The 26,851-nt window shown below is 42.9% G+C and overlaps 2 long non-coding RNA genes across 2 annotated transcripts; both read right to left on the bottom strand.

The window, feature by feature from the left end:
- Positions 1–17,831: 17,831 nt before the first annotated feature.
- LOC134440891 (uncharacterized) lies at positions 17,832–19,951 on the bottom strand. Its single transcript, XR_010033051.1, has 4 exons — positions 19,875–19,951; positions 19,669–19,731; positions 19,233–19,303; positions 17,832–18,490 (listed from the first exon to the last, which is right to left on the bottom strand). It is a non-coding gene; the product is annotated as an uncharacterized LOC134440891 (long non-coding RNA).
- A 3,507-nt stretch (positions 19,952–23,458) lies between these two features.
- On the bottom strand, positions 23,459–24,432 carry LOC134440970 (uncharacterized). The gene is made up of 3 exons (XR_010033071.1): positions 24,194–24,432; positions 23,633–23,690; positions 23,459–23,505 (listed from the first exon to the last, which is right to left on the bottom strand). It is a non-coding gene; the product is annotated as an uncharacterized LOC134440970 (long non-coding RNA).
- Positions 24,433–26,851: the final 2,419 nt, after the last annotated feature.

Below are 26,851 nucleotides of genomic sequence, written 5' to 3'. Positions count from 1 at the left end.
CATGCTCTCGTATCTTTGTCTCAAAGTCTTACTCACTATCAATGTAATGAGAGTCCTTTAATCCATTTGTGGACTTACAGATGGTGTAACTTCAATCTGCTCATTACCGTGCCGTGCCGTGGCAGCGCACCGTGATCATTACACCCTGTGGCCATTCGGAATGCGGGGGGCAGTATAGCACTGCTTTTGCAGAGCAGCGTCTGCCTGTGCTTGTGCGTCTGTCTGTGCTTCCGTGCTTGTCCATCCCCCAGTTTTAGTAGTAGTAGAAATACAGCATTGGGCATTTGATAATAACACAAGTGTGAGCCCTAAACAAGACCACCATGTGAATTTAAACTCAACTTTTTTCTGTCTTGCATTCACCGTCTCCCAATCCGTCCCTAACTTATTTCGGCACTATTCATATCAGGAACGGGTATCCTCAGGATACAGAGTCTGCATACCTACAATTTGAACCGGTAAAGACAATTAAAACAGAGTCAATCAGACAGGAACACCATTGTAATTAAGTGTGTCCCGTAACGCCAGCATGAGAGAGATCGAATTTTAAATTTGGCGGCGACATTCTGTTGCACGTAACATTGGGCATTTGATAATAACAGAAGTGTGCGCCCTAAACAAGACCACCATGTGAATTTAAACTCGACTTTTTTCTGTCTTTCATTCACCGTCTCCCAATCCGTCCCTAACTTATTCGGCATTATTCAAGTCAGGAACGGGTATCCTCAGGATACAGAGTTTGCATACCTACAATTTGAACCGGTAAAGACAATTAAAACCGACTCAATCAGACAGGAACACCATTGTAATTAAGTGTGTCCCGTAACGCCAGCATGAGAGATCGAATTTTAAATTTTGGCGGCGACATTCTGTCTTCAAAACTGGCATCGGCCGCTTCCAATTTAGGACCATAGGCCTATTCAACCGTTTCCACAACCTCACTGATCACAGTTGCTTCATCTCTAATGCCAGGGCTAAGAATAACGAAAATAGCAAAACAGAGTAGGCTAATAAACCGTTATGGAAAGACTGAGGAGACATGAAATCAAGCGGCGGAGTTCGGACCATTTTGAGTGGACCGATGTCGCTTGCTTTGTGTAGCCCTATCAAGCAATCCTGTCTCTCTCATTTGTGCGATGAGCACAAAAACACAAATTGAACCACTCGTATAGTGTGAGTCAAACAGACATGAACAACATTGTAGCCTAATGAAGTAGTGCCCCGTCATGTCAGCATGAGAGAGGTGATTTTACATTTGGCGACGACATTCTGTCTTTAAAACTGGCGCATGCCGCTTCCCCTATTGCAGGCTATTATGATCTACACTGTCGTTACCACAAAAAACAAGGTAGCACAACTTAATACTATTACTAGTCTATATATCTGGTAAATAGTAGGTTGAAGACGGGGGTATTATTGGTGCACTGTTTTTTTTTTTGCGAAGCAGAGTAATCTGCTTCAGTGTAGCTCATTGTACGTTGATCCCTCCCTCAGTTTTAGGCTACAAGTGGAAAGAGTCAGCCAATTGCGCGTTGCACGTAACATTGGGCATTTGATAATAACACAAGCGTGATCCCTAAACAAGACCGCCAGTCGACGGTGTTTTGTTTTTATTATTCTGTCCTGCATTCACCGTCTCAATTCCGCTCCTAACTTATAAGTGATGACTGTTAATTATTTCTGTACTAGCCTATTCAAGTCAGGAACGGATATCCTCAGGATAGCCTACGGACTAATAGGTTGAAGACGTTTTTTTTTGTATTGGTGCTTGTGAACATTTCATCCTTTCAATGCACTGTTGTGCGCGATCGACGGGATTCCGGTTAACTGGGGATGTGATTGACTGCACACGTGACAAGACATCTGTTACACCAGGTGTGGCTAATCATATGTGATTAGGACTGCAAATTCAGTTGCTTCGGTGGAGATGCGAACCAACAATATGACTGGGGAACTATGGCCCAATTCGAAACGGGAGGCAGTGACTCGATGACTCTCCTCCTACATAAACAGGTCACTGATCAGATAGGCCAAGTTAGCTGATGAGGCAGCCGTTACGAACGGCACTAACGAGTGCGCCGCCTTGCGCATTTGATGTTACGGCTATTCTATGGCGGGAGTTACGTTCATCACGTTAGCGCTTAGCAGCTTACGCATGCTATTTGAACGGTGAATGATCGTCAGACGGCGGAATCGTAAAATAGGCTATAAATAGATCTAGCGACAGCATATTTAGATACTACAATGTTGATTTATGCATTCGATTTTCAATATCCACATACATAAGTGTCAGAATAAAGAGTATGATAAGGTAGTAGCTTGGGTAGTAGCCATGTTTGTTTTTCAGGTTTCCGGTTGAGAGGGAGGTGGCACACAGCATGTTGGGTACCAAGGCAGCGAAGTCAGCATCTGATGTATCCTCGAAATATCCTCGTTACGCCCACAAATGCAGTCAACTGCCGAAAGAGGAAATAAAGCAATTTTTCGTTTCGATCCACACTTCATGACTCGATGTCCAGTTTGCTCACTGGAAGGACAGCTGCCTTCCCTGTTTCGAATTGGGCCTATGACTCCTTCGGAGGCTGGATAATCTGTCGCGCCATGACATGTCACAAAAGGCTGTGCAGTCCCGTGCACTGCACTGCACTGCTGTAACCCACCCCCTCCCCCACAGACAAAAAGTTCAACACGTTCTGAAAATTTTAGCCGCTTTGCATTAAGTTTTCGAGCAGACACTTGTCCACGGTGACGCAACATCGAAAGAGAAAAGCAGAGACTGTTCACAAATAAAAAGATTTCATTAAAAAAAAACACAGCATTTGTATGAAAATGTGCTGGGTGACCACACTGTCTAGGCCTATCCAGATGCACGTATAGCAACAATGAGAAAGAGAGCGAGAGACGGAGAGAGAGAGAGCGATTAGCGTGTGTGTGTGTGTGTGTGTGTGTCGGGGAACATTTGAAGTGAAAAAACTACCCTCCCCCACTTCAGCATCAGATGTTGGTGGTCTACAAGTCAATCCTTGTTTACCCGACTATCTTGTAGCCCAGCCATGAAGTTCATAAAGCCATCGGTAGCCTATAGGCTAAGATATCGAAAATCCCTACGCAAATTTCTGCATTGCCTGAGTTCTTAGGCTAAAATAACTTTATTTAGGCCTGACTTATTTAGCTTACTTTATTAGCCTTATTTAGGCCTATTATCGTATTTAGGCTTTAACTTGGGCCTATTTTACAAAATATCGAAAGAAGGAAAAGAAACGACAGACAAGTTGAGGCTTACTGATCGTAGCCTATTACAGCAAATCAAACGTGTGCTTTATGAACACACTAGCCTGAGGGCAAACATCGGCACGATTGAGATAACCAGGCCATGCCAGGAATTCAACTACCTGGGCACACACTAAAATACTGACAGACTACAATTGCTTGGATCTTCAGTGGGTTTCGTGGGTCCGGGGAGATGGGTGGCCTACTGCCTAAACTGTAACAGTTTAAATGCGTCCTCTCCAAACAGAGAGAGTGTGTGTGTGTGTGTGTGTGTGTGTGTGATATTGACACCTGTCCTCCGCGACCGCGGATAGCCCCCACCTTTGCGCTTCTCATCTGGCTGTCACGCATCAACTGGAGGAGAGCGCGCAGTTCAAGGCAAGTGGCATGACTGCAATCGTCAACAGTCAAGTCAAGTCAAGTCAAGTAGGTTTTATTGTCAATTTCTTTACATGCACTGGTCATACAAAGAATTTGAAATTACATTTCTTGCTTTCCCATACAGACATAGACTAATCTAGGTAAGGACATAGACAGTATAGACATAGACAGTACTTATACATGGACTTTAAGACAGTATGGACATAGACAGTGCTCATACAGACATTTAAAGTGCAAGACTGGACAACAGAAGACTTGTAGAGGACATACATTAAGAGGTATTTGTTGTGCTTTTGTGCTTTTCCTAAAAAAAAAAGTCCTTTATAGCGTTCTGACATGGTAATAGTAGCATTTTGAAGAAAATAAATATTAAAAAGGTCTGTCAAGTACACCAGCAGCAGTGTGTGTGTGTGTGTGTGTGTGTGTGTGTATGTGTGTGTATGTGTTTAGTGCAGGTAGGTGNGGTGTGCGTCTTGTGTGCGTGTTCGTGTGTCTGTGTGTGTGTGTGTGTGTGTGTGTGTGTGTGTGTGTGTGTCAGTGTGTGTATGTTTGGGTTTAGTGCAGAAAGTGCAGTGTGCTTGTGTGTGTGTGTGTGTGTGTGTGTGTGTGTGTGTGTGTGTGTGTGTGTGTGTGTGTGTGTGTGCGTGTGTGTGTGCGTGTGAGTGTTTGTGTGTGTGTGTGTGTTTTGAGTTAGTGCAGGTTGAAAAGTTCAGTCACAAGTATAGTAGTGCAGGTGGAATGTTCAGTCGCAGATATGGTGGTGGGGGATGGGGGGGGGGGGGGTGGGGTTGTCAGTGGCCTTGCTGGCTAGAGGCTGACAGTGGAGGAGAGTGGGTTGAGTGTTCAGCATCTTGATCGCTTGGTGCATTGTGCTGCTCGCCAGCCTGGTGGTACGGGAACGGAGGCGCCTGTACCTCTTTCAGAGGGCAGGAGCTGAACAGTTTGTGTGCAGGGTGGCTTGTGTCTTTGATGATCATCAGTGCTTTCCGGGTGAGGCGTGCGGTGTGTAAATGTCCTGCAGGGAGGGGAGTGGTACTCCAATGATCTTCTTCGCTGTGTTCACAACACGCTGGAGTGTCTTCCTGTTTTTCTCCGTGCAGCTTCCTCCCCACACTGTGATGCAGTTGGACACGACGCTCTCTATGGTTCCCTCTGTAGAATGTTGTCATGATGGAGGGTGTGTAGCACTTGCCTTCTTTAGTTTGCGCAGGAAGTAGAGACGCTGATGGGCCTTCTTCGCCAGTGATGTAGTGTTGGTGGTCCAAGAGAGGTCGTCGCTGATGTGCACTCCAAGGAACTTGGTGCTGCTCACTCTCTCCACAGCATCGCCGTCGATGGTCAGTGGGTGGCAGTTGTTTTTGGACCCTTTGGAAGTTGACAAACAATCTCCTTGGTCTTGTTGACATTCGCAGGAGTTGTTGTCTTTGCACCATCTGGCCAGCAGGTCTACTTCTTCTCTGTAGTGAGTCTCATCGCCCTTGGTGATGAGGCCCACCAGTGTTGTATCATCCGCAAACTTCACTAGATGGTTAGTGCTGTGGGTCGTGTGCAGTCGTGTGTCAGCAGCGTGAACGGCAGGGGGCTGAGAACACAACCTTGCGGAGCCCCCGTGCTCAGGGTCAGGGTGCTTGAGGTGTTGTTCCCTACCCGTACTGCTTGTGGTCTTTGCATCAGGAAGTCCAGCAGCCAGTTGCAGAGGGAGGTGCTGAAAACTAGTTTGTCCAGTTTTCTGATGAGTTGTTGTGGTATTATGGTATTGAATGCTGAACTGAAGTCAATGAACAGCATTCTCACATATGAGTCTTTATTGTCCAAGTGGGTGAGGGCTGGGTGGAGGGCAGAGCAAATTGCATCCTCCGTGGATCGCTTGGCTCGGTATGCGAACTGGTAGGGGTCTAGGGTGGGGGGTAGGGTGGCTTTGATGTGTGACAGGACTAGCCGTTCGAAGCACTTCATGATTATGGGCGTCAGTGCTACAGGACGGTAGTCATTGAAGCATGATGGTGATGATTTCTTCGGCACAGGTATGATGGTAGCAGCTTTGAAAAGTGATGGGATGACTGCTTGCTCCAGAGAGATGTTAAAGATGTCTGTGAAGACATCCTTCAGCTCTTCTGCACAATCCTTCAACACTCGGCCTGGTATGTTGTCTGGGCCAGCTGCTTTGCGTGGGTTGATGGTGGCCAGTGTCCTCTTAACACTGGCAGAGGACAGGTAAAGGGGTTGATCAGGGGGGGGAGGGGGAGTTTTCTGTGGGTGAGTGTCATTTTGTGCTTCAAAGCGGGCAAAGAAACTGTTCAGGTCGTTTAGCAGAGAGGTGTTGTTGTCACAGCTTCGTGGTGCAGGCTTATAGTCCGTGATGGCCTGTATGCCCTGCCACAGGCTCTGTGCATCTCTGCTGTCTTTGAAGTGTGTTGTTATTTTGTCTTTTTTTTTTTTTTTTTACAGGCCTACTGTAGTCTAAACAACTGTTCAATGTTCAGCGGTGTCCGTAGTCAAATTATCACAGCGGTGGTAGATGGTTTTTATGAAGACCTGGAGGTCTGATCTATCCTACTTTGCAGCAGACAAAAACCAACAGACAAAATTGCTGAGTAGTGCCTACGAATGATTCTCCTGCCAGGATAGCATTGGACTAACCAGAATAACCAATTTACATGTTGAATGTTGAGAGGAGGCATTTTGAAAAGTCGAAGACTTATTCACGAGGATATCATAGCTACCTTTCCTTGTCAATGTCCCATGCATTACAAAATATTCAAAAACCTCATCTGCGATAGGCTAAACACGATTTATCTAACACGCTTGAGGATAATATTGCCACCTTTCCCCTCTCCTGCGGTAGCCAGTTGCCTTCTCAGAAGAAGCAATCTTAATCGGAAAGAGTGCGCACTGTTCAAGACCCGCGGCAAGACTGCAATGGTCATCATGGTCCGTGGTGTCAGCATTCAGCCAAAACGGTGATAGGTCCTTTTTATATATATAAAAATATACCTTATTCGCAGCAGCCAAAATCAGTCAGACAATAAGTCCTTAACGAGTACGTGCAGGCTAGCGAATGCTCCTTCTACCAGGGTAAAGTTTGCAATTGGAGAGGGGTGATTGAAGGGGTAAATTAAGTCCGAAATCAAAATGATCAAAATACTGTTGATTTATTTACAATACCCTACATGACAGAACGAAAATGTGTAGGAAGGAGGTCAACAAAAAATAACCATAAACTGAGGACTATAGGCAACGTCAAAGTAAAATACAAACACGAAATCAAACAAAGCTTTTTTTTTAATGCGGCAACACTGGTTAACGGCAGGTTTTACGCACACATTTCGAAGCGGTTTATCACAGATGCCGCTCTCTTCCTTGCTCTCCCAAACCCCAACGTACACTGGGTTTAATACTCCCTGCAATACTGGCCAGCTATTATTCAATCATCATTTCATTTGTCCATGCAAAGACCTTTACGCTGCGGTAAACTAAAAGTAGCCTCGGCCGAATTAAGGTAGGCTACAGCCTAACACAAAACGGTTTCCATCTGCACACAGATGCCACATATTAATAGGCTACCATACACAAAAAATTTAAAGCTAGCAAATGAAAATGAAAAGCATTTAAATTAACATCCCACTAAACAATCTCTTCCCCAAAGTCAAAGTTGAAACGGTGTGCGCTTCCGCCTCGCAGATTGACTGATTAAAGTGTGTTGATCAGTGCAGTGCGTGCAGGGTGTGTGCGAGAGCGTGCTCCGCCATGCACATTGAAGAAAGTTCACTTCAACATGTCAACAATGTCCCATGTGTCCATATGTAGTGCACAAAACATTAAAAGCATTGTGAGAGAACATGTTTGCCAGTTTAGTGCGAAGGGAGGAGAATCCGAGTGCAGAGAGGCTGCATGTTGACGTTACATTTAATTTCGTTGGATGCTTGTCTCAAATGTCATTTTCTCTCATCACATGCCTTGGCTACTCGTTTTAAATGTGGATTTTACCCACATTAACCCGTATTACAGCGTTAAACCACATGCTACCCTGAAACACCGCTGCTTCCCCGTGTTTTACATTGCAAAATTTCCGACATTTCCTTCACTGATGCAGCGTTTGATGGCCAAAGACGCGGCGCATCCTAAAAACTAAACAAAACAATATAAGGGGGGAAACATGCAGCGCCGTTGGTCAAGCCTTCTTCCTTGGTTCATTTAATGATTATTTAGACAGGGCTTTTATTTGGAACCGGCCATTATCTGTCAAATATCCCCGTGCACCCTAAAAGGAACCCGGCCGCTAATTGAACTTTCCGGTATATTAATATGCCGTCAACATCGTCTAAAATATTCCATATGGTAATAAATGTTGCCTACCCATTTGCGCTTGAATGTGTATTGTGTGTATGCAAGAGAAAGTGTGTGTGTGTGTGTGTGTGTGTGTGTGTGTGTGTGTGTGTGTGAGAGAGAGAGAGAGAGAGAGAGAGAGACAGGGAGAGAGACAGAGAGAGAGACAGAGAGAGAGAGAGAAACCTGAACATGCGCTACCACTAAAGCGTATAGCGAGCGCTCCCAAGTATAGCAAGCGCTCCCAAGTATAGCAAGCGCTCCCAAGTGCCACCTGGCGGTTGTTTGGGTACACTGCAGCTAGGCCCGGTACGTACCGAGGTGGATGACGTGGCATTACCTCGGTAAAGGGTGTGCATTGTAGGGGGACCGACTGTATAATGGATTTATCTCATGATGCGTAGTGGAGCCAAATGATTTACCCGAGGGTCTGTCACAGCGGTGGATGGCAGAGTGGTCGTCATGGAGATGGGAGGTAGTGGTGGGGACACCAGAAGGCATTGCCCACCTGTTTGCCAGCCCCATAAACACCCTTCACTTACGCCCCCAGTATGGGCACACACACACACACACACACACACACACACACACACACACACACACACACACACACACACACAACCGTGCATACAATCGATCACACACAAATAATACACACACAACCAGGCACCCGCAAAGACCCTCATTAATTTCCTCTCTGTCTTCCATACACACTCAGACAACCCTGCAAGCAACAAGACACACTACATGAGTATACGCCACTACTTCCACAATAAATCCCTGAATGTCATTGCACCTTAAAGACACACACACACACACACGCACACACACACACACGCACACACACACACACACACGCACACACGCACACACACACACAATCAGCACAACCCATCCTTCCTCAAGTCCCTCCACCCACACACATACAGGAATGGATCATTTCACAACCCCATTTGCCGATTGACAAACATTAATCACACTGATATACATCTGCCATTCACTCTCTGCCCTCTTCGGAGTTCATCCAGCACTCAAGTGAAGGCAGATGAACACACACGCACGCACACATGCACACACACACACACACACACACACACACACACACGAACACACACAAAGGAATATGAAGAAAAAGGGAGAGAAAGGACACTCGCTTTTCACATCGCTTTTCAAGTGGACAATGGCCATCAAGCTGCTGGCTGGCACTATCTATGCCGGCACCTGCATCTCTTTCTCGTTCTTGTTTGCTTCTGTTTACAGTCGGGCTGCTGTTTGCCAGTTGAATAGGATGGGAAAAGCAGGGACGTGGTCGCATTAAAGCATGTTCAGGCAGGTGTTCTTAATAACTGCAGTCTTCTCTTGAGAAAGAGAGACAAAGAGAAACAGTTAGGAAAAAAGTGAAGATGAAGTTAAGACGAAGAGGGGGCCTTGTAACTTTCTTCATAGCCATAAAACCATGACTAACTTCAATATGAATGACAAACATTATAGTTCAGACCACACACAAGGCTGGAGAAAAGTTTTGTACCCGAATGAGCCTGGTGGGAGAGAAAACTGGAGTGATGGAAAACACTCAAACTGCCAGGGGAGTTAAATAGCATTTTTATGAGCGTTTACAGACAGGCAGGTCTGTAGGCACCACGCCAACACAAATTGCAGAGGGCAGCTGAGAGGTGCACTACTGGCACATTCAGGCCTACTGAGAACTGTGCCGGTGCCAATTCCCACACGTTATCTCGCACCGGACGGCATGTTCATGACGCAAGTCTGAGCGTTTGAGAACCAGAAAATTTGGTCAATAAATCTTTGTTTATTACGTAGCAAATATTCACGAAAAGATTGCACTTGGCAAAAGGTAGCACAGTTTGAATGAACGGCACACTCTTTCCACAATCCTTCATAGTGCACGTTTAATTATCACTGTTTTGGCCTCTGGCTTTAAAGTTATTTCTAGCCATCATTACCCTCCGGCAGCCTTAAAATGCCACATCTGGTTTATTTATATTTCCATTTAAGAAATCTCTCGTGAGATTGGAAAAGGAATGAGGAGGGAAGAAAAAGCCTGACGTGAAAATAAAAAAATAGGGTTTGGAGCCTGGAGGTTTGCTAGCAATTTTTTAGGGATTTTGTGAAATATGGGATGAAAAGGTGCTTTACCATTCTTATTGTTCCTTCATGCCAAGAGATTGGTTGTGAAGATCACAGTATTACTGTTGGATACCAGGGCTATGTGCACAGAATTGGCAGGATTTTTCTGCTCAGTTTTGTTAGTTATGCTTTAGGCCTATTTCTCCCCTCAAATGTACTTGTAGCATCCAGCTTTAAAATCAATCACCAAGAACCATGTTCATGCATTTCCTTTTAATTATTTTTAATGGAAAATGGTCATCATAACTGTTGGGAAAGGGGCTGTTCCTGAAAGTTAGAGTCCATACATCTATGAGCTTTCAGATGAATTTGGCCCGGCTAAAGATTACAGTGGCCCTGAGCTCTGTAATTCATGAATTGTGAAGGCTTAATGATTTAAGCGTATGTATCATCATGGGTGGAGGAGTATGGAGTACTTGTTTCTGGTCAGAGAAGGTCAGAGTTAAGGTTCGGAGAGCAGGCAGCGAGCAGCAGGCACCAGGCAGGCAGGCAATCAACACGCACAATTGGCAATGCAGAGCGATGCCAAACGAAGCTCTAAGGAATCCCAAGCATTGGCAGGGGTGAGGCATCCTGAGATCAGAGGGCAACACATCAAGGAGAGAAGCTGGAGAAGGCAGGAAGGCCAGAGGCCAAGAGATCAAGCGAATATACAAGAGAAAACAAAATGCATCTCTCATCCCAAATGTTGTTTGTACTCAAGCCCATTCATGAAAGAAGAAGAGAGAGAGAGAGAGAGAGAGAGAGAGAGAGAGAGAGAGAGAGAGAGAGAGAGAGAGAGAGAGAGAGAGAGAGAGAAATGAGGGATATTTTCAGGGAGGGGAGAGGGTTCTGTTGTTGGGGAGGATTGTGAGGTAGGTAGCATGACCACAAAAAAAACACAGTTACATAATTATATCCAATTTTGTTCAGCATGCAGAGACGACCACCTTGCATGAGACATCAAAAGGTCCTATTAACATCGGGGGGATAAACATTACATGGGATTGATGTGTGGAGCCCTTCTGGAGGACTCATTTCCTGCAGGTTAAGAGTCGACCAAAGCTATCGCTGCTCTTGTCGTGCTGCATTGGCGGAGACTCAGTTGGCAGAGCATGAAAGACACACAGATAGACAAATAGGCAGACAGGGTGAAAGAAATAGCCTGAAAAGCCCCAAAGGCATGTTGAGGAGATGGTGATTTGTTTTTGGCTTTTAATTATTAAGAGGTATTTTTTACCGGTTGATTCCCCCGTTTTTGATTATTATTCGCTTCACAAACCCAGTTCTCATTTATTCCTGTATGGTATGACATGAGGTGGCGCATAGTATGTGCAAAACTGCAAGGCACCACAGTAAAGGCCGAACTCCTGGAGAGAGACACCATCATGCATGCTGAACAGTAGAAAGATGATAAACCAAATATGCACAAGAGAACATGAATGTCAAACCGAAAGACAACCCTCCTACCACTCTCTCTCTATAAGTGTCGGCCAGGCAATAGGGGATCAAAGGTTTGTCATACGAAACCCGTCTGACAACATTTAGCGCTAGTAACACATTATCTGTATGTTATAACCATGTTATTACCATTATTGAGCATCTAGAGGGAGTGTTACCCGAGCGCCAATCAGGATTCTCGCTCTACACATAGGCTAAGGCAATGATTCTCAACCTTTTTTGACCAAATGCCCCCTTGATCTCATCATAAGCCTGCCAACACCCCCTTTAGTAAAAAAAAATAAAAATAACATAGACCTTTACTCTAGAGGTGTGTCGTTCACGAACGAGCCGGTTCTTTTGAACGGCTCCCTGAAGTGTACGATGGGAACCGGATCATAGCTGGGGGAGCCACTTGACCGTTATTTCGTTCATTTTTCATTAATTTTAAGCATGTGACCTAGACCAGAGTAATTTAATTTGGGAAAAAACACAATTGTTTGCCTTAAAGAGTGGCAAAAAACGTTCTTTTTGAACGGCTCTTTGAAAGGAACGAGCCACTAAGATCCGGATATTGTTAAAGAGCCATAAATCCCATCTCGACTTTACTCCTTATTCAACCCCCTCTTAACGCCCCCTAAAGGCTCCCTAACACCCCCCGGTGGGCTGTAGCTTTCACATTTTTAAATCTCTACTGCAATGGGATGTCTTGTACATGTAAGGGAGTACAGGTCAACTAATGTCCCCATGGCATGGATAATTTGATGTGGCCAAATACCCTTATGTTCTTGCTCACTTATCACCCAGTGAGCAGACGGAACGTCTTCTGATTGGCTGAGCAGGTGTCCTTTATTCCCCGGTAGCAGGACACCTATGATGTCATGCGGGCGTGCGGGCGTCCAAGTTGCTTCTTTTCTAACTTTCTGGCGAAGTGCCGTTACTAGTTCTATCGCATCTGGTTGTCTAGTCAAGACCGCGTCGTTAGTTCTATCGCATCTGGTTGTCTAGTGAAGACCCCGTTACTAATTCTATCGCATCTGGTTGTCAAGTCACCCCAACATTCTGCGCGCGTCCTTACATGCCTCCGATAGAGGCGCGTCTCACTAGATTAGGAAGTGGTGCCCATAGCAACGTACCAAGCGCAGTGGTGAATCTACCTTCTCACGAAGCCTTAGATCAACATATTAATAAATGAATACTTAAATGCTGGTAACCGGGTGATAAGCGGAATAGCGGCCTTCGAGGTGTCCCGATATCAAGGGAAAATGGACTTGGCGAAGCGAACAGCCCTTCGGCTGCGCCGTCGGGCTGTTTAGAACGCTCCGCCTCGTCCATTATTTCCCTTGATATCGGGACACCTCGTCGTCCGCTATTCCATACATGTTTCGCATCTCGAGGGGTTACAGGTGGTACAGTAATCTCTATGTTGGTGCCGGAGGTTGACTTTACAAAGTCCTCATTTGACAAACATTTTCTGGTAAAGGACAAAGCGTCCATCACGATATTTCACTGCAAATGTCACCATTTTCCATTTAAGGGGATATTGCTGAACCCTATGCAGAATGACAGACAAGATTGACTACTTTACAGAGGATATGACACCATATAACTTTACATACCAGATTGTAGAAGACATCACTCTTCATATCAAATTGTAGCAAAGTGACATCACCTAACAATGCCTAACTTGCCAGCACGACAGCATCAACATGCCAAATAACACAGAGTTCCATACTTGCCAAATGACAGAAAAGGTACAACTTGCCAAACAAGAGAAAATGACAGTACCATACTGCACATTCCAAATGACAGGGCCGACATTACTCACCAAATTCCAACAGACAAGGAAATTACACATAGTAAAATAAATGAATGAGGAGATATTACTGTACAAAACAGTCAGTAAATATGTTCCAGCAGAGGGGCATGATAGGGACAAAACATGAATTTCAATGGTCATTTCAGTCCTAGGCTGACAGTTGGAGTAATGAACCCATCATACAGCAAAATCACAGCATGAATTCATCCAGTGCGTAAGCTGGTTCCATTATCAGTCAGCTAAATAGTGCAGTGAGAAAATAAGTGAAAATAAAGCAAAACAAAAATGTTCTAATATGGACAAATTGGCATTGGCAAGGGACTAGCATTGAAACATTGACGCTGGCACACATCCTCAACTCTCAGCTGGCATTGCCAATCTCTGAGGCCAAAAACAGGCAACATCCAAACACGAGTAAGGAATGAGAAAAATAATGAGGAAATCAATCCAATATGGCAGCACCAGCGAACACTTCAGAAAGAGTAATAACTTTGGGAATTCAAATGTGACCTTTGTGATGCAATGATGGCTCTATGGTTAGTCTTTTTGAGTGTTGATGGCTAAGAAGGACAAGGGGAAGAAGGAGGAGTGTGGGGAGGGATGCGCAGAAATACTTTTTATAATGATGTGTTGATTGGGGAGCAATATTTAAAAGAGGTTTATAATTATTTGCCATCTGCTACCCTTAATAATGTTGTTTTCTCCTCTCTCTCATTATGATTAGGTAAATGTGCATTTCAAGCATTGCACTGATGATTATAAACATCTTAAAAATGACTCAGTGTGAAACTATTTGTCCCCTATTAAATAAGGGGGTGGGGAGTAACAGAAATATGATGTATCATTAAGATAATTTTGAAGGCTTAGAGATAGGGTTGAGATGTGACCAAAAGTATTCCAGGTCTTTCTGTAATCTTCGTAGTACTAGCTCTATGTTTCTGCTCTTACAACACACCATACGTTTTTCCTTCATTCCAATTACAATATCACCTAGAGTCACCTATCAGCATTTCACCTTATTTTCCCATCTATTGTGTACTTACAGCCTAAAGCCTTAAAGACATGGTCCATTTTTTTGCACTCAGGTGGGTTTAAGCCCAACTCACGTTTAGGCTTGGCTTCCATTCCCTTCCATTTGCCCCTCAGAATCACATGAAAGCCTCAAATTCAGAGACAGAATTCCTTTTGGGGGAAATTGGGGGAATTGCTATAAAAAAGGTCAGAGAAATTCAATTAAGGTGAATTCATGGCAAACAAGCAATTTTTCACAGGAAGTATGTAGGGTGAAGCAACTGTTCTCTTTCATCATTCTCCTTCCTCCGCACAGCAGTCCTAAAGACAGTCACATTACATTTGGCAGATGCTTTCATACAAAGTGATTTACATGCCAGGATGAGCATCTGAATATTGTGTCATTCATTTGTAATTATGATGCATCCCAGTTGGCAGAGCCGGTGGTCTGTCAAGGTGAGCTACCCAGAGCCAACTAATAACAGAGTTACGTCACTCCCATAGACCTCTATGGTCCAATCTTTCCACAGCAATGGCGGCTCTCATGGAGCCTCATGGAGCGTTAACATGGAAATCCCCATTAAATTTAGTTCCATTAGAAGTAGTTACTTAGTTCTAGGAGGTGGCCGTAGAACACAGAAAATGTGGTAAAGGTAATGTAATTTGTTTGTACTTAATCTTTGTTTGGTATGTGATGGTTCTGTGTTAGTTTCCAACGAACAGAAGTTTGCTGTTAAGAAACATTGTAATCTACGCGAATCACATCACCAACCGACTTCCTGGTCCCCGGTTTGCGCAACTCTTATTAGACGGCTCTGGAGCTACCAATAGGATATTATCATAGCCAGGCGCGGTTCTGGCATAGAGGCGTTGCTAGGCAACCGCCTTAGGCCCCGCCTTAGCCCCCCAAATTTAGGGGCCCCCTCTGACTGGGAGCGGAAAATTTCACATAGTAATTGGGGCCCCTTTGGACAGTAATTCACAAATAAATGGTAATTTTCATAAATAATGAATTTTGTATGTTTAAATTGGAAATAAGAGCAACACAATACATTACAAACAAATACAGATCCCGTGCACACCCCTCTCTTTCGTGTTAAAATGGAATATTCCATCCATGCATGCCATGTGCGCGAGACGAGTTCCAAAACATTCGCTACGTTCCCACACAACATGCCTGCGCATATCTGCACCGCTCAAATGCGCACAATGCGTAATTACGGCGCATTCGGAACGCACTGTGAGTGCGCATTGCTGCCCATATATGCGCAGCGGGTCCCTCCGCGAACGCGCTGAAGAGGGAAGCGACTCAAGCGAGGTGACTGACATTTCTAGGTGGTGAACAGACATGCGAGTTTTGTGCTTTCCTGAATATGGATAACACTGTGCGTAAATGTTTTAAAACTCCAACATCGGTAACTTTGGATAACCCACGACATGACATGTTAGAAGCCTGGACTATCTCCGTGGATCGGACAGCGACAAGGAAACGGTGCCCTACACTGTAGCACTAGCAGGTCAACTACTGTGGCTATCCCCACTGATGGATCTCTGAATGGCCGCGGCACTGATAACCCCAAGTTTTGTTGAATGAATACCTCGTGAGATATTTTGTTTCAAAAAGGCGTTACTTTTCCTCTAGATGTGAACTGGAATAGGCTCGAGTAAGTTATTCCATTGAAAAGGACACAGTCTTTAAGCGCTTGCAGACGGTGCATCGGTTCCTGTATCATCAGACAACATTCTCAATCTCTCTGAAATGATTTCAGAAACATGCTGTCGAAATTTTGAAAGGCTTAAACAAGCATGCAGCTTTCAAGGAACATTCTGTAACTTGATGCGATGTGGCGAGATTTAGAACATCGCAGAATTAGCTGACATGTCAGCCATAGCTCCAGTAGATATGCTGGAGTTTTTAATAATGAACTGCGTTACGTGGCGATATTGCTGGCTAGTTCTGGATGCTAACAGGAGGTGATGTGGAAGTTCAGCCTGGAGAAACGCCGACGTGATTGACAAAAGACAGCGCACTCTACTCATAGTAAGTCACATTGATTGTGTGTGTGTGCGCGCGCGCTTGTGTGTACTACTATGCCTCAGTTGGTTGGTTTGGAATTCACCCGCCGTGGTGTTTTGTTTTGTAGCCAATTCAGTTTGAGATGCTTGCTGCTCGCCGTCCAATACCTCATGTGCACACGCAGTTGGTGGTGTGGCGGTGGTGGCATTTGGGCAAAATGATACACTGCAATCTTACTGTCTATTTTTATTTGTGTCGTTGAACTTTGATCTGTGTTTGGATTCCCTGATTGACGCTCCCAACGCAGGACGCTCCCCTGTCGGCTCGCTCCCACTAGCCAGACTATCGGCCCCACCGCCATATAACGGAGCTAGTTATCTTTTTGATGTTAGTTTTTTGTTTCTAACCCTAACCCTAACCCTAACCCTAAACCTAACCCTAACCCTAAATTGCTTGTATGTGGCAGTGTATGATAATACGTGAAATATAATCGGGTGGGACTACACGTCCGGGAGTGATAGAAAAACCTGGGACTACACGTCCGGGAGCGATCTCAGTTGGGAGTGTCCATCTACCACCGTGTGTTTGCCACTGCAATGGTCTGGGTAGAGAGAGAGAGAGAGAGAGAGAGAGAGAGAGAAGCCTTTGATGCCCATGTGTAATTGATTGATGTGCATGTGAAGATTGCAATGTTGAATATGTCAACATTGAATGCTGTCTAAATGTCTAAAGCAAAACTTGGCCCAAGCACATTATGTTCAGGAGGTCTTCTGACTGTTGTAGAGAGCTTAGTTTTTGAAATGTGTATCTGTGATACAGAAGATGCTGTGAGCTAAGCATCTCTAAGCAAGCCTATTAGGCTATTATTATTATTTTTCAAGGGGGGGTACACACTTGGGTGGGCCGATGGGCCCCCTAGCTAACTTCGCCTTAGGCCCCCAAATTGCTAAGTCCGCCACTGATCATAGCCCAAACCCTAACACTAACCCCTAGGTGCACTACTGTAGTTTGTTATAATGACTTGGTAGCTAGTTTAAGTAGGTAGGCCTACACTGTAAAACATTTGAAGTCAGTTCGACTTCCAAATCCAAGCTCCCGTGCTGCCTTAAGTTTGCAAGTTAACTCAACAACAGGCTTATTTTTGTGTCAACTCAGAAATCAAAGTCTAGAAAGTTGATCCAACTACAATGTTGTTGTTGTCTCAACATAATGTTCTTAGTCGTCAAAGTTGATTGGACTTCGTAGCCATTGTTGGATGAAATTGATAGTGTAAGCTGAATTAAAAAGCCATTACAAATCACTTCAATTTAAGATTGGGAGTTTAAATAACATAATGATAGACATCATGCGATATATGACTTAAATTCCAAATTTATTTTAACTTTTACAGTACATTCAAGAAGACTCATAGAATCAAGATCCCCTGCGGCCTTAGATTTGTAAGTCAAAAAGTTGTAAGTCAAAAAGTTGATTCAACTACATAGTTGTTGTTCACGTTCAATGTCCCACATATTAATACATTTCCCCTGACCATTACTACTTTATACCATCAAAATTCATGATGAATCAGCTAGCCAAACAGGGTACAGACGAAATTGTGGTTGCAGTAAGAAAACATTATGTTTTGACTTTTGGTAAGACTGATGGAGGGAGAAAGAATGCATGTAGAAGAAAACGTACTGTAGAGAGCTGTGGTCTAATGGTAGGGAGTTAATCTTGCAATTGGAAGGTTGCAGATTTGAATCTGTAACCATACATCAGTACCCTCATCCATGACTTCTGGGCCCTTAGGAATCTAATTCAAACTTTACTCCAGGGACTATTTTACCAATGCGCAGTGTGATGTCATTGAAAAGAGTATAGTACATGATGTAGTCCAAGTCCAAAACACTGTGTGGTCAACAGTCCATGTTTTGTGAACACACAAAAGATTCAGTCTTTTTCTTCACATTGAGCCCAACAAGCCAGTTGGCATGTCCCTTTTGAAATGAATGATGACCTTGTGATGAATTATGATGAAGACTTGTAGCTGGCCTTTGTCTTTGATAAGCAGTCCAACTTGCATCCCTGTCAGCCTCAAGCTGCTTTTCACCATGAACCTGAAAAGATAAAAATAATAAAAATAAAAAAGATATTCTTATGTGTGAAACAGCTCTCTCTCACACCCACACACACACACACACACACACACACACACACACACACACACACACACACACACACGCACACGCACACGCACACGCACACACACACACACACACAAATAAACAGGGCGTCCCGAAACACTTTAAACCAAAGTACTGTATGTTTGCATTGTCTTTTTTTCAAAATGTAAGAAAATGTGCACAGACATGAATTTACAATTCTATCTATTCTCAAAAATATGTCTAAGGTTTACACTGTGATACCTGCAACAGTCCTTGGAGGTGAATGCAGCCATTGCAAATGAATGCATAATATTACAAATAGAGTTGTATGTGGTATAGTGCGTTGCCACTAGTGCCTGGATTAGAGTGGATGTCAGTTTGAACATAGATGGTGACTAAACAGTCACATGATATTTAATAAACACCTACTTATTGACCCCCCCCCCCACCACCACCACACACACACACACACACACACACACACACACACACACACACACACACACACACACACACACACACACACACAGTATATGGGTGGACTATAATTGTTGTTAGAGAAGAGAATGGCCTGAAAGAGCAGAGGTGTCAATCCTGGCAACACATATTCCCTCACCTCCTAAATTTGCTTATCCAGGAGTTTTATTTATGTATGAAAAAAATTAGGAAAGCATTTGTAAATATGAAGACTTACAGCATACAGGAGGAATCCTCTGGAAAGTGTGGGAGTTGATGTAGAGCTGTGCAGTGGTTTTGGTTTGTGTCCTGCAAAAACAGATGAGTGTAGTTGTAAGTGATTACGATTACCTTGAATCCAAACCTAGGCACTACAGTAAAACAAGAGTAAAACTGCCATTACTCTCGCTCTCACACTCTCTCTCTCTCACACACACACACACACACACACACACACACACACACACACACACACGCACACACGCACACACACACACACACACACACACACAAAATGGGCAATTAACTGTGTTATTAGTCAATAGTATAACAGCATGAATGTTCACCAGAGGTGTCAATCCTGGCATACGTAGAGAAATACCCTACCACAGTTGCCTGTGCATCAGTTACATCCATAAGGGTATAGGACAGTATTTGTAAATCTAAAGTCTTACGTCATACTGGAGGATTCCTCTGAGTCAATGTAGAGTTGTTGTCCTCTGGTTTGGGTCTGTGTCCTGCAAAGACAATTGAATGTAAATGAATTGTATGTATTACCTTGAATCACAATCTCTGTACATAGTGATGGAAAAAACACAGCATAGAACATATTGTACATATTACATTCCATACAGTCTAAAGTGTACAGTAGGCTACCAACCTGTTTTCAGTTGCTCTCCAACGCTGAAGAACCTCAAGACAACCCAGAAAGAATGGAAGGTCCCATGAAGGTCTCAGGGATTAAAGCAAAAAAAAGTCATCTGACTGAACTTTTTTACCGGTTAGGTACCCGATCGAGTATCACTCCGTAACCCTACGAAAACCAATGTAGCCAGGCTTTGCCCTCATAACGAAACATACACTGGTTTTATGCAAGGAATGGTGCCAGAGCCAGCACTAGGCATAGGCAGACAGGGCAGTCGCCTAGAGCAGAATAGACCTATGTCTTGAGGGCGCCAGTAATACCAAAAAGTGCCACAAAATCAGAACTTCAACCAACATAAAACTTTACACTTCACATTAACAATGAATATTCATTATACACTCAGTAGGCCTATATACACTCTCAGTATGAATGTACCTGTAGGTACTAGATCAGATGTAGGCCTACAATGCTATGTTTACAGATGCCAATTTCTAAATACAAGAAAAAGGAAAGAGGGAAAGGGGGCAGGCCTAGGCCACCAGATTGACTGGAACTGGCCGAGAATGGTAGGGATAATGTGTATATCAGACTGCAAACATTGAACTGCAATTTGGGGCATGTTTTGGTTATTTCCTCTTATTTCTACCCATTGTTTATGAATTGTTCACAACATTATGCAGAATGTATTCACAATGAGTGTTGCTTCAAAATGATCTAGCTGATATTACAGAATTATTGACTTGGAATTGCAATGCGTTGATAGTGATCCCATTATGGGTTTTTTTGTAGTAGTAGTAGGCTATATTTTGTCTTTCCCATCAGAATGGGCAAACACTGTTCTGGTGAAAGCACTGGTGCGCATTGCTTGCAGTATTTCTGACATTTAAAAAAGAATGCACTGGTCATAGCAATCAGAGGGAGAAAACTAGTTGTTGGTTATTTTGTATGATTTTCACTATTCATCCTGTTACAGATAACTTGACGTTGACGTTTACAAACAGGGTGCGGTAGTCTACCTCTTGTGTTCTACCGTTTTGAAAACCTATGGCTACCGGTACTTTTTTGCTTCTGGATGTGCGGTGACAGGCACACGCTTACCATTGATTTAAAAAACGTCCCCGATTCCTACACGCACCCGTGTTCTCTCCTACAAGCTGACACGACACAAGCAGACACGACACAGTCACAGACATACGTCTATCGAAAGTAACACACTTTCCCAAGCTTGTCGCGTAACTTTCCACTCGAATCAAGGCAAATCACCCACCTATCAGTCTTGAGTGCGCAAATAACTGAACTCAAACGAAGCGTATAGTCCGAGAAGATGGGCACAGACGTTGAGCCACTCAAAAACAAGCACACACACAACTGTTGCTGCACACTATTCCAGTTAGCAAAAATAGCATCACACAGTAGCCTACAACAAGCCTTGAAAGTGAAACAAACACCGAAACGGCATTTATTGACCATGAGTCCACCCATCAGAACACTGCTTCCCAGAACAAGACATAAAATATTGGCTCTGCCAGGGATAGCCTCCGTGACCCCTGTAAAATGCAACCCATTTTTAACTTATTTCTTAAATATATATCGACAACAACAAAGTTAATATGCTATGATTACAGGTGAGACTGTAAATTGCCAGAAAGACAACTAGAGCTAGTTCTACACGTAGCCAGTCAAACGCGCTAAACTTTGAGGATGAAACGCATGGTATTACGCATGGTATATCCTAGCTAGCTGCCAATGATAGCCGTCCCATTGGGGCTATGAATAATGTTAGTAAAAGTCACAATGCTTAAAAGGAAAACCCTTCATGAAAAGGACATCATGCACAGTCGAAGTAAACTGTTCTTTTTTTTTCTAACTATCCACCACGGCAGGCGCAATGATAATGGAAACATACGTGTCCTACCTTCTTCCAGCTATGCATTCCATATGCATTATTATTAGCCCATATTGGAAGTCCAACTCGTTTAATGATGGTCATTGCACTTTAACCCTTAGAACTCCAAGCGTTTTTGGTGACTTTTCGCATATCTGTCTTTGAATACATGTATGAGGGCTTCAGGGAGGTGTACTATCAAGTGTTTTATATCATTTTACTCAGCAGAAGCTAGGCAATGTGATGGAGTACATCTCATCTTATTTAAACCTACTGTATAAACATGACAGAGTAAAAATAATGACAAAATACAAAAATCCGATTTAGTTTTTTCATAATAAATGAGTATGAACAATACCAAACATACAGATTAAAACCTTTTTATTGGCTAAGATTGTAAACACATATGTTCTGTAACAAATGAAATCACATGTGATTATCTACAACAAGGCAACAAAAAAATATTGCCACTATAGTGCAGTACAATATAGGCGATTTTATGGTGTTTGCTGTGTAACTCATGAGAGTAGAGGACTATGATACACCCAAACACACACATTCAGGCCAACTTTCACATTAAAATGATCAATAAGCATATATTTTAACACATTCCATTGAAATGACCAATATAATCCTATAAATCAAACATATATTATCATATAGCAGCTATATATTATAGGCGTTTTTGAATTTGAGACAGGCCATTCATGTGGTAGGAGGGGCTGTTACACAGTCTAACAAAAATGTTTGGGGTTATTTAGAAACCAAAAGACTAATAAGCACTTCTTTGGACAAAATCCCATTAAAATTTACAATAAAATATTCACAAATATGCAATCCTGTCATAAAGTAGCCATACACTCATAGGCGCTTTTGAAATAATGCAATTGTGTGATTATGCAATTCATGCAGTTTGGTTGACATACATTCTGTATATGTTCAAGATTATTTACAGATAGAAAGGATAAATAAGCATTTGCTTTAAAAAGCATTTGAAATGTCTCATATAATCTTTTAAAAGAATTCATTGTTATATAGCAGATGTATAGTTGACATTTTTAGAAATAGACTGGTGGAGACCGTTGTCAAAAGATGGGGTTGCCTAGCCTTTCTTTGTTCCCTCATTGGTGTCAACAGTGAGTGGGCTGAATTTGCATCTGTACAATTAAAAATTATTATGTTTAATTATTTTCCATACACCTAAAAACAATTATCTATATGTGTGTGACATTAGCTTAGCAACTCACCCTATTGGGCCATCCTCCACTCCTGCGTCCATCGCCCTGGGTGCTCGCTGCTGGCTGTGTCAACGTGCAAGGGTGGCTACCCAACGCTGATCAAAAACATGATGAGATTTAAATGAGAATAAATATTACACAAAATATGAATTAGGCTGTTTAATCACTAAAAGCAAATTACTGTGTTAAACCTGGCATAGCCTAAGCACATGAAACAGTGCATAGCCTAAATAAACAAAACCGTGCCAGCATGTATACTTACACTGGGTCTGATTCAGGGGTACTTCCATGAGATCTGGTCAATCTGTGTGTCACTGGTGTCAACAGTGAGTGGGCTGAAATTTCATCTGTACAATGTAAACAAACATTTAATTATTTCCCACACACCTAAGACAATAATCTACAATATATATGAGTGACATTAGCTCAGCATCTCACCCTATTGGGTCATCCTGCTGGTCCATCCCCAATAGGTGCCCGCTGCTGGCTGTGTCAACGTGCATAGGTGGCTGGGTACCCAACACTGTTCAAAATCATGATGAGATTTAGATGAGATTAAATGTCACAAAAAATATGAAATATCACTAAATGCAAATATTGTGTCAAACCTGGCATAGCCCTAAACACATGAAACAATGCCAGCTACTTACTCTGGGTCTGCATCAGCGGGAACTTCCTTTATCTGGTCAGTAAATCTGTAACAGCCAACTGAGAGAGGAAAAAAGTTAAGTCACAATCTAGCTTTCATGACAGTAAATTACTACAGGAGTGCAAATAAATACATAAAGAGTTTCACAACGCCATGAATTATTTCTGAGGTCAGGAGCCTAGGCCTACTGTAAGAAAGCATAGGACAAGTCATCCCATGCAGTCATTTCAGAAATCAGGCTAATATAACCTCTTCCAAACGTAAAAAACAACATGACCCACTACAAAGACCTCAAGAAAAGAAACTACAGTCCAACACCGTTAGTAGTAATATGCCAATCTCACATCTATTTGCCTACTTCTACAAAACTCAACGTGACTGTCACTCATGAGTGTGCACATCCCCTCTGTTTACATCTGGCGTCCACCTAATTAGCTACGATGTGCATGAGATTGTATATCTTCCAAGCGACAGGGATTCATTTTTCAAATATGAAGGTACAATTGCAGGCAATTGCATGTCTGTTCAACAAATATCAAAACATTTTATCAGCCAAACTTACTTTCTATGGATGCAACAGCAGCGGCAGCAGCATAGCAGCAAGAGTAGGCAGGTCGCAGGCTCGTCTCATCTTCACTCCAACTTCTCGTGTCAACTTTGATGTCGTCCGACATTGTCAACATCCACATACCAATACGTCCGTGAAACACCTTGAAATGACGACTCTTCTTGTAATTTTCCTTCAATATATTTCCAGCAATATAAACCGTGAACACTACAAAATATGCCACTACCACTTCCCCATGTTTACTGTGCTCCCTGGAAACGCAACACTGATCACAAAACAACATCCGGTCGATCGACCACTTCCTGGTTTATTTGAATGTTTTATCCCTGTATTTTAGAGATCAGAGATTTCTAAAACCAATGAAAACCATAGTTACAAAGTTAATTATATTTTCCGCTGGTTATTTTCTGTTATTTTGACAGAGAAAAATGATCATGATCGAACAGTATTTTTGCCGCGACTTCAAAGTTGCGTCATTCCAACAGCATTCCGGTCAAAGTAAACAAAATATTAAAACACGTTTTTAAAAACAATGTCTCTGTTAGTTGTATAGCAGATACCCACACATATGAGGTATCAAAATGATGGTTGAGATGTCTAGTTTTCATAAAACATGGGTTGGACTTCCAGTTATGTGATGTTTTTGTTTTAATTACGTCAATGTTCAACATGTCAAAAGCGGCACGGATCCGTGCCGCTGGAGTTCTGAGGGTTAAAGACATAGTATTACACTTATTTTCTTTTCTGCCATCAGCAACAATGTTGGCTATTTGTTTTTTTAATCTCTCGCGCTGCGCCGCAACTGATTTGTTGACCGCTCGTGTACTTTTTTTTTTTTTTTTTGGAACACGGAAGACGATGGCTCATGAGTGAATCTGTTGTATGACACCACCGGTGGTGGCGTGTATAACTAAATCCGTACACCAAACACACCTTTCCTCCCCTTCTCATGACCAGGAGTGCTCTCGATTTGAGTTCAGTTGGAAAGTAAAAATTGTAAATTAATTGACATGAATTATAAGGACGGAAATCCGTCCAAACGAAAATCCAGTTGACGGAAATCCGTCATAGCGACGGAAAACTTTAATCCCTGAGGTCTGGTAATAGTCTTGTGGAACACTGCAGTTACTGAAGCAGATAAATATCAGAAAAGAAAAGAATAATGTGTAAGAGATTGAGACATAAAAACAACTACATGGATTACATTGCTCAAGTAACAAAATCCATTATTTGCATGTCATAGTCATTAGACAGACTTTACCTGTATTACTCATTAAACAACACACTCCACGGCCTCAATTGGTACGTTTACATGAGGCATTTAAATCCGATTTAACTCACTTTAAATCTCATTAAAACTTAATTCCACTTTAAAAACATAATGTAAACACTTACCGAACAGGATTTAAGTTTATTCCGATTTAAACTTAAGTCCGATTAAAGTGGGTGGTTTATTCCTCTTTTAAATCCGATTAAACACGTTCCTCTGTCATGTAACCTTTTAATCAGAATTACAATAAATCCGGTCGTTCCACGCATGCTCGTTGACCACACGATGGCGCCAAGAGCCCGTGCTCTTTGTCAGTGAGAAAAAGATGGCGGCACTTCCTGTTGATTTTCACATGAAAGTTTTGCTTAATTTAAAGTCCCTAAGCGACTATAAATGTTGTGGCTTCCATATATTGATGTAAAAGTGCCCCACGAAGTAATTAAGCACAACAAAGTTACTCCACCCACATCACCCTTTCACCAGTTCGTTTTTCTAAGCTAGGAGGGTGCTAACTAGCATTTGAAAGAACCAGACCCAAAGGGGATTTTACCAGCCTTGAGTCCACTGAGGGAATTCATTTTCGGGCTGAAGATTAGCTTGTGTCCCAGTAGTTCCCCGGAGGTTTGGCGACCACGCCCCCACGCCTTATTTGGCTCACTCAGCACGTGTGTCCTCAGTCCAATCGCAATGCTTTATTTTCCCCAGACGTTTAATCGCATTTAAGTGAAATTGCCATGTATACACGTCGCAAAATAACTCTTAATCTGATCTACTTAAATCCGATCTATTAGATCCGATTCAAAAACATCATGTACACGTAGCGTATGAGTTGTTCAGAATCCTCACAAATTCCTCTTCTGTGAGAATGTTCCCGTCAACTCCATCGTCAGACTCCATCATCCGTTGGTAGAAGCATGAATTTGTACCCTGTAGTTAAAACACGATATTTCTCTTGTATTACTACGTTTTTACATGGTTTTCATCTTGACTAATGTCGTCTACCGAATGTGATACAGCAGCATCGAGCTAAAAACATCTCTTCAAGAGGCATGTTGCCGCAATGGCTAACTGCGCCTTTGAAATACAGCCAACAATGTCCTTCAGCAGTAGGCCTACATGAGTTTGACTTCGATTAAAATGAAGTTAATAAACAGCCAAGATTATACATAGACATTTCATTTCAGGGTAGTCTGAACAAAATTCCACAGGGTGACTTTCTAAATGGTAGTTCTAATGCTGCGTAAAAAAATGGTGCATAAAAACGGACGTGGTCCCCTTTCGCAACGCTGCCGTGTTCGGACACAACCATAGAACTAGCATAGCAATCTGACGATTGGCCATTTAGAACGACAAACTCATGAAATGTGGATAACCTGCCATTT

Source organism: Engraulis encrasicolus, chromosome 24 (genome assembly GCF_034702125.1).
Source record: "Engraulis encrasicolus isolate BLACKSEA-1 chromosome 24, IST_EnEncr_1.0, whole genome shotgun sequence".
Taxonomy (NCBI): domain Eukaryota; kingdom Metazoa; phylum Chordata; class Actinopteri; order Clupeiformes; family Engraulidae; genus Engraulis; species Engraulis encrasicolus.
The sequence above is the reverse complement of the archived record's forward strand: the minus strand, read 5'-3'. Positions and strand labels throughout refer to the sequence as shown.